This window comes from Pinus tabuliformis, chromosome 3_1, assembly GCF_031772625.1.
Source record: "Pinus tabuliformis cultivar Carrire ecotype Pingquan chromosome 3_1, CPIR1, whole genome shotgun sequence".
NCBI classification, from domain to species: Eukaryota; Viridiplantae; Streptophyta; class Pinopsida; order Pinales; family Pinaceae; genus Pinus; species Pinus tabuliformis.
This window is the reverse complement of record NC_142301.1, coordinates 312,371,189-312,378,755: the sequence shown is the minus strand read 5'-3', so window position 1 is coordinate 312,378,755 and position 7,567 is coordinate 312,371,189.

Here is a 7,567-nt window from a genome sequence, read left to right as displayed (position 1 = left end):
GTGGAAACTAGATCCAAGGTCTTTATTTCTACTTCCCGAACTATTACGATTCTATCCATGTGAATGAATGTGTCAAAGTCGAACATGGTAGAAACCACTTGATTACTAGTCAATGATGTGAACTATTAACAAGTGTGAGAGAAACCACCAGTAATGTCAATGGCTCTCAAAGTACTCAGTACAATCCATGAAATGTGAATAGATGAGCTGATGTCGAACATGTCATAGAATCCTTTGATCGAAGGTCAATGATGCAACTTGTTGTCGAAGGTGAGAAACCTGCCATTAGGGCATGCAGATTCCAAGGTACTGATGATTTCTAGATCATCTTTCTAGATAATGAGTTGAATTCAATAGAAAGCGATCTATCGTAGGCAAGCCCACAACACAAAATCATAGATCAAGTGTGAAGAAATATATTTGGCAAGGACTAACTCAAGGATGGTCAAGATGGATGATAGATATTTTGCAAATGAATGGTTTATTTGAACTAACCTCTTGAACACATAATGATACTGCAGATGGTTTGGTGACAATTGACTTAAAGCTAATACCTAGAAACCGGCTGAATAATTTCAATATGGTTTGGTCAACTGTTAGGCAAATGATTTCCCAACCCAGGTGAACAAAAGTGTCGTGTTCAAGAGTGGTTGACTGATTTTCTAAAACTCAAAGTATAACAAACAGGTTCATTTTTCTCTCTTTCCCCAACCATTTCTGGCAAGTACCTCTTTATTTTGGACAAGCTTGAGGAGGATAACATTTGCTTGATTATATGCTCATCCTTCGAATGAGTCCAACTTAGTTTAAAATTCGAACCCTAAGAAGGAGTGGTCCATTCCTGTTTAAAATTGAACAGGTCCTTTACTGTTCAATTTTAACGAGTCTTGTATAGGAAAAATTTGGTGTTTTTCAATTTTAGGGAGTCATAAGAAAAACTTAAGAAAACTCCATGGATGTCCTTTTTCATAAATTTGTGTCTGCCAAGCCCGAAAAAGTATAAAATAATACTTGAGAGAATCGATTGACCATTACAATCAAAGAGTACTTTTCATAATTAGTGGCCCTGATCTGAAAAAGTAAAAAAGGGATCAAAGACACATCGTTTTATAACCAATATCGAACTTGAAACGACAAAAGTCTGGCAATATTTTCATGTTTATGCGGTTTGAAAAGAGCTGTAAGTGGGCTATCCTTTTAATTTCGTTTTAACAAGTTAAAAAGGGAAAAACTTGGCAATCTTTTCATATTTTACAAGTCAGAAAAGAGCTTAAAGAGGAATCCACTGTTTTTTGTTGAAAATGATCAATTTCCCCTGAAAAATCCAATATTCTGCACAAAAACTCAAAACATTACTCATACCTGTTTAATATAAATAAAACTGCATCAAAAAGTTACCTTTTTAAAGTAAAAAATAAATAAATTAAAAATTCATTTATTCAAAAAAGCTTATAAAAAGGGCTTTGTAAATTCATTTTTACTGTTTGACTTCAGAGTGAGAAGAGAGAGCTTTTGGGTAAGAAACTTCCTGTGAAGATTGCAGAAAATATGTCTGTTGGAATCGAAAACCATCAGATCCAGGTAATCCACATCATCCTTATCTTACATTTCAATCGTTTGCATTTCGTTTTTAGGCTTCCATTTTGATTTTTGAGGGAAAAATTAGTTTAGAAATCTGCTTGCGGGGGTCCGCAGGCGCAACATGCGGACCCAAAATTTTTTCTACAAAGGAAAGAGTCAGAGTTCTGTGCCTGTTGCTTAGGACGAGTGCGGACCTACGCACTGTCCCTAACTAGCGGGTGCAGACCCCGCGAAATAGGTTTTAAAACTTCATTTTTTTCCATTTTTGTCCAAAAAAATTTGAACTAAAATGTTCTAATATGTCTTTTGTACAATGTAGGACATACAAAATGCTTATTTGGAGGGAATGCAAGCACGAAGATGTGGACCTTGTCGCAATAAATCATCAACCCTCATTTGGATGCATTGAGAGCATGCAAACTGTTTAAATTCTTAGCCATACCTGGCATGAGGGCCCAAGTAGACATTTTGCAATGGCTGGTAGATAGGTGGAACATACAAGACCAGTGTTTCATTATTGGTGGCACCAGCTCGAAATCGAGCTAGAGGACATTTATTTCTTGACTGGTTTGCTCAAGAGAGGTGAACGATTATCTCTTTTTGGGACTAGGCCAGGTGGCCAGTCTGTCGATAGTCTCCGATTAGAGTTTTGTAATGATCAAACAAAGGACAAAGGGATCGATATCAAAACTATCTCTCGTCCCGAACTTAAAGTGATTGCATTTAATATCACCAGACTCTGCAGAAGCGTAGCACTTCATGTAGCTACTGGATCCCAAATTCGAATGGCAGTAGACTGTTATCGAGGCACCATCTTCAACTGGTGCGAAGCTGTGTTGGCGAATGTAAAAGGCCAACTAAATAGAGCAAAGAACGGACAACTAAAAAACTTTGGATATGGTTTCCTAGTTGTGAGCTTTGGTCTAGAGAGGGTCCAGATGTTGGTCCCACAGCAGATTTTCGTTGAGATTGGACTTCCTCGAGAGCCTAAGATGATGTGTTGGGTTACAATTATGGCCTACATCCTGAGGAGGGTTCAGAGGTTGTTCAATTTCTGCCTAAGTATTTTCGTTGGTTGGAGAACCAACTTTTCGTGATTCAGGATTTTCCATATGCTGGGATGGATTATCGTGGTGACCCAGACATGACTCTTCCACCAGGAGAGTAGTGGGATGATTAAGGTAAAATAATTCTCAACATTTTCTAAGTTTTAACTAATTTTTTTTGTTTTTAAATCATTCAAAACTGATAATAAAAAGTTTCAAATGCAGATGTGGGTCCACGATGACCAGCCACTCTCCAGCCCTATGAGAGGAGACACCCAGCTGTAGTAGTACCATCCCCACAGGACCAATCTACAGAGACCCTGATCAAATTGGAAAATCATCTAGAGTGTTTGACAACAGATATTCCAGAGACTAGCATAGATGATATTCCACTTGGGTTACAGCGTTACGTGATTAGGGTCCCAGGACCTTTTGGGAGGTTCCTTTGTAGGGTGGCCCGAGCAGTGGTTTCTTATTGTGATCATCACCAGTGATAGGATGATCGCCTTTGTAGACTCATATGACATTTTTTCTTTTTTGTATTATCATTTTTGCTGATCATAAGGTGTTTTTCAACCTATGATCAAAGACGATGTATATTTGACACACTCTATGCTATGCTATATCACTATTACTGGATATCTTGTATAACATGTTATGGAATGTTTTTAAATTTACTATTTGATTATTGCAAATTTCTATTTAACATTCGAGAAGCAACTGCATCTGCTAATGTGTTTAAATATCCTGGAATATGTTGATATTCAATGTACTCAAATTCACGTTCCAAGAGACGAACTCTCAAGAATAATCTTAATAACACTGGATTTCTAATGGCATAAACTCTGTTAAGATTTAATACAACGAGTTCAGAATCTAGCCTAACAATCAAATTCCGAATCCCAAATGATATGGATTCAGATAATAACTCAATCACTGCACTATACTCTGCAATGTTATTCGTTGTTTGACCGAGGCTTACCCCATGCATAGATACCAACTCATCAGAGGGTGAATAGATAACCCAAGCTGCAGAAGAAATGTTTTGTGTACTACGACAAGCACCATCAGCAAAACCAACGTATGTTTGAAGAGACATTGACATCTACAATATCAAGAGTAAAATCAAGATAAACAGGAATAATGATAAAAACACTCTCTAAACTAGGCACACTTTTCTAATCTAAAACACACCAGCTAGAAAGAAAATAATCTAACAAAAATCTCCACACCCAGATTTAAGCATAATATCTCTTCAGATAAAGACCATTTCTGGGTTTACCCAAAGAGACACCGTCAAAATCTACCAATTAATAGGCCCCTTTTGCTAGCTTTCACTTAACAACATAAGGACCATGCCACATAGGTACAAATTTTCCAGTCCCTAGCTTATCGTTTGCTTGATCGTATAGTAAGACTAGGTCTCCTTCCGAAAAATTACGAGGTGTAACATTTCAATCGTACTGAACTTTTATCCGTTTGGCATGAGTTTCGATTGCTAATGTAGTGTCACGTCGATTTTCATTTAGCTGAGCTAAGTACAACAAATGTCTCTCCTCTTCGGAAGTGACTGGGAGTAATTCTATGGCTATTTGCAATGATGGAATTTCGCATTCAATAGGTAACACTGCTTCCAAACCGTAAACCAGTTGAAAAGGACTGAAACTAGTTGATGTTTTTACTGAGGTTCGATATGCCCAAAGTGCTGAAAATAACATGTTATGCCAATTCGACCTATGAATACCAATGATTCGTCGGATCATAGTGACTAGAACTTTATTGATGGCTTCAACCAGACCATTAGCCTGTGGGTAATATGGAGTAGAACTATCGTGATGCAGGCCAAGTTGATCTGTTAGTTCAGTCATCATGATGTTTTGAAAATGACTCCCATGATCAGTAATAATCACTTGAGGAACACCGAATCTAGCAATTATATGATTGAAAATGAAAATTGCAGCAGTTTTGCCATCTGCCGAAAATGTAGGCATCACCTCGGCCCACTTCATAAAATAATCTACCGCAAGGATGATATACGCATGCCCCCTGGCCAAGTGAGGGTTACATGTAATAAAGTCAATACCCCACTTTGCAAAAGGACTGACGGAAATTATAGGGTGGAGAGGAGCAGTGGAGCACACATCTTACGATAAAAAAATTGACAATTGTGGCATTTCCGGACCGCATAGATACAATCTTTAAATAAAGATGGCCAGAAATGACCAGCGCACGATATATTTTGGGTTGTGGCATACCCAGACATATGACCGCCACATGCTCTAGAGTGACAGTCATTTAGAACCTTTTCAGCTTTTTCATGAGTTAAACAATGTCGGAAAACAGAATCTGCCCCACGACGATAGAGTGTATCTCCAATAATATTGTATTGTTTGGATTGGAAACGTATTTTCCATCGCTGAGATCGTGAAATTTTAGGCCAAAAATATTGGGTTTGGAGATAAACAATGATATCTCCATACCATGGATCAAGAGTACTGATAAGAAACAAGTATTCATCTGCAATGGGCTCTTCCACCATAGTTTTAGTATCAGCACGCAGGAAATCACACATCAGTGCCACAAAAACCAAATATTTCTTTGCCTTGGATTTTTCAAATTCTAAGTCAAATTCCTGCAGGTTAACTATCCATTTGGAATAATTGCCCCCTAGCAATTGTTTGGTCAAAATATAGATCATAGGGTTATAGTCGTAAATTACTGTAGTTTTTTGTAATAAGATGTAATGATGAAATCTTTGGACAGCTTGAACAACTGCCAAGGCCAATTTCTCCGCATGCGAATATTTAAGCTCAGTCAGATTCAGAGTTTGACTAAGATAGTAAATCACATGTTCACTGTTGAATTCACCTTCCTGAACTAAAACCATCCCAATGGTGGAATGAGAAGCGGCGAGGTACAAGAAGTAATCCTGGTTGTAGTTGGGAGGATGCAATAATGGTGCATGCGTCAATGCGTGTTTAAGTGCATCAAAAGATTTGTTAGCTATGTCATCCCAAAAGAATGGAGTATTCTGTTTCAACAACCTAGTAAAAACCCTTTGTTATCTCGACGTAGTTAGGAATGAAACAATGTAAAAAGTTTGCTTTCCCTTGCAAACTTTGGAGTTGGCAAAGAGTCGAAGGAGGAGGTAATCTGACAATAGCTTCAACCTTTGCGGGATCGACATGAATGCCAGCTTTCGAAACAACAAATCCCAGTAAATGACCCATTTCTATACAGAAAACACATTTGTGTGGATTCAACCTAATTCGATAATGCCTACATCTCATAAAGATTGCTCGTAAATGAGTGAGATGATCCGCTCTACGTAATGAATGGGCAGGTAAATCATCAAGATAAGGCTACACAATGTGCTTGATGTCATGAAATGCGTAAGACATAACTCTTTGAAAAGTTGCTCTGGCATTCTTCAATCCAAAAGGCAATTTGCAATAAGCAAACATTCCCCATGGACAAATGAAAGCCATTTTTTGTTGATCAACAGGGAGTATATTGATTTGATTGTAACTAGAAAAACCATCCATAAAGGAGAATATTTCACTGTCGGCACAATCATCAATGATTTGATCGATATCGGGAGTTGGATAATTGTCTTTAGGACAAGCTCGATTAATATCCCTATAATCGGTACATATTCTTATCATTCTTTGCTTTTTGTTAATAGGAACAATAGTCGATACCCAATCCGTTAAGGGAATTGGATAAATGAAACCTGCTCGAAGTAATTTCTCAACTTCAGCTTTAATAGCAACAACTTTTGGTGGATGTATCTGATGCAAACGTTGTAGGACAGGTTTAGCATCCGGGTAAGTTTTAATTTCATGGACAACAATTGATGGATCGATTCCTGGCATTTCTTCATATCACCAGGCAAACACGTCGTGGAATTCTTGAAGTGGGGCTTTATAAGTTTGGAGTTCATTGTCTGTACAGGAAGCACCTATATGAATGTTTTCAATAATTCCAGGTTTAATTAAAATGTCAATAGGAACCGTTCGAGAAATATTTCCCAAATTTAACTCAGAATCAGGATGTTGCAATGGATTTTGTGGTTCTTTGACATAATCAGTAGTAAAAATAGATGAAAAATCATTTTCAAAATGATCAAGCTCAGGTAAAAACGAAGATCAATGATGAAGATCTTCCCATGGTAAATCATCAACAGACAAAAGTTCACGAATCTGCTCATCAATATGAACAAGCTCATAAAAAGTTGTTGAAGCTGAGGTTGATATTGAAAGTGATTCTCCATGGACCACATTCATTAGAACAATTTTGGTTGAAGAAGGGTCAGAAAACGACTATACAGCCTGATATGCAATTTCATAGGGACTCAAAGGCATCACATCACCAAATGAATCCACCTTAGACTTGGAAGGTACGATCCAAGGATCATCAAAAGCAATATTTTTTGATGAAATCATATGAATAGTTGTAGTAGAAGGAGATATGTTAGGAGGAGGAAAGGAAAAAGTTCCTAGTAAACTAGAATCTTTAATCAATCCTACCCCAACATCCTTGTAAGGGATAGTTGTTTTACCGACATGTTGGATACTTTCAGAAGAGGCTGGGTTGGATGGAAAAACAAGTCAGCTGGTCTATGGTTACGATCTTTCCATTATGAGGAAACCTGATAAGCCAAAAGACTGATGAAACAACAACAATCATAGCATAAGACCAACTGCGACCCAAGAGAAGGTTGTAATCTAGAGGGGCATCAACCACTTCCACATCTAGATTTACAGTTTTGCCTTCAACCCCTATAGGTAAATCCTGTAAAATGCCAAAAGTATGGAACCCACAGCCATCAAAATCCTTTATAATCGTCAGGGATTGATTGAGTGTAGGATAACCAAGCAATTTCAAACACTGGGTCGACATAATACACGTAGAAGCTCCCTCATCAATTACAGTCCTAA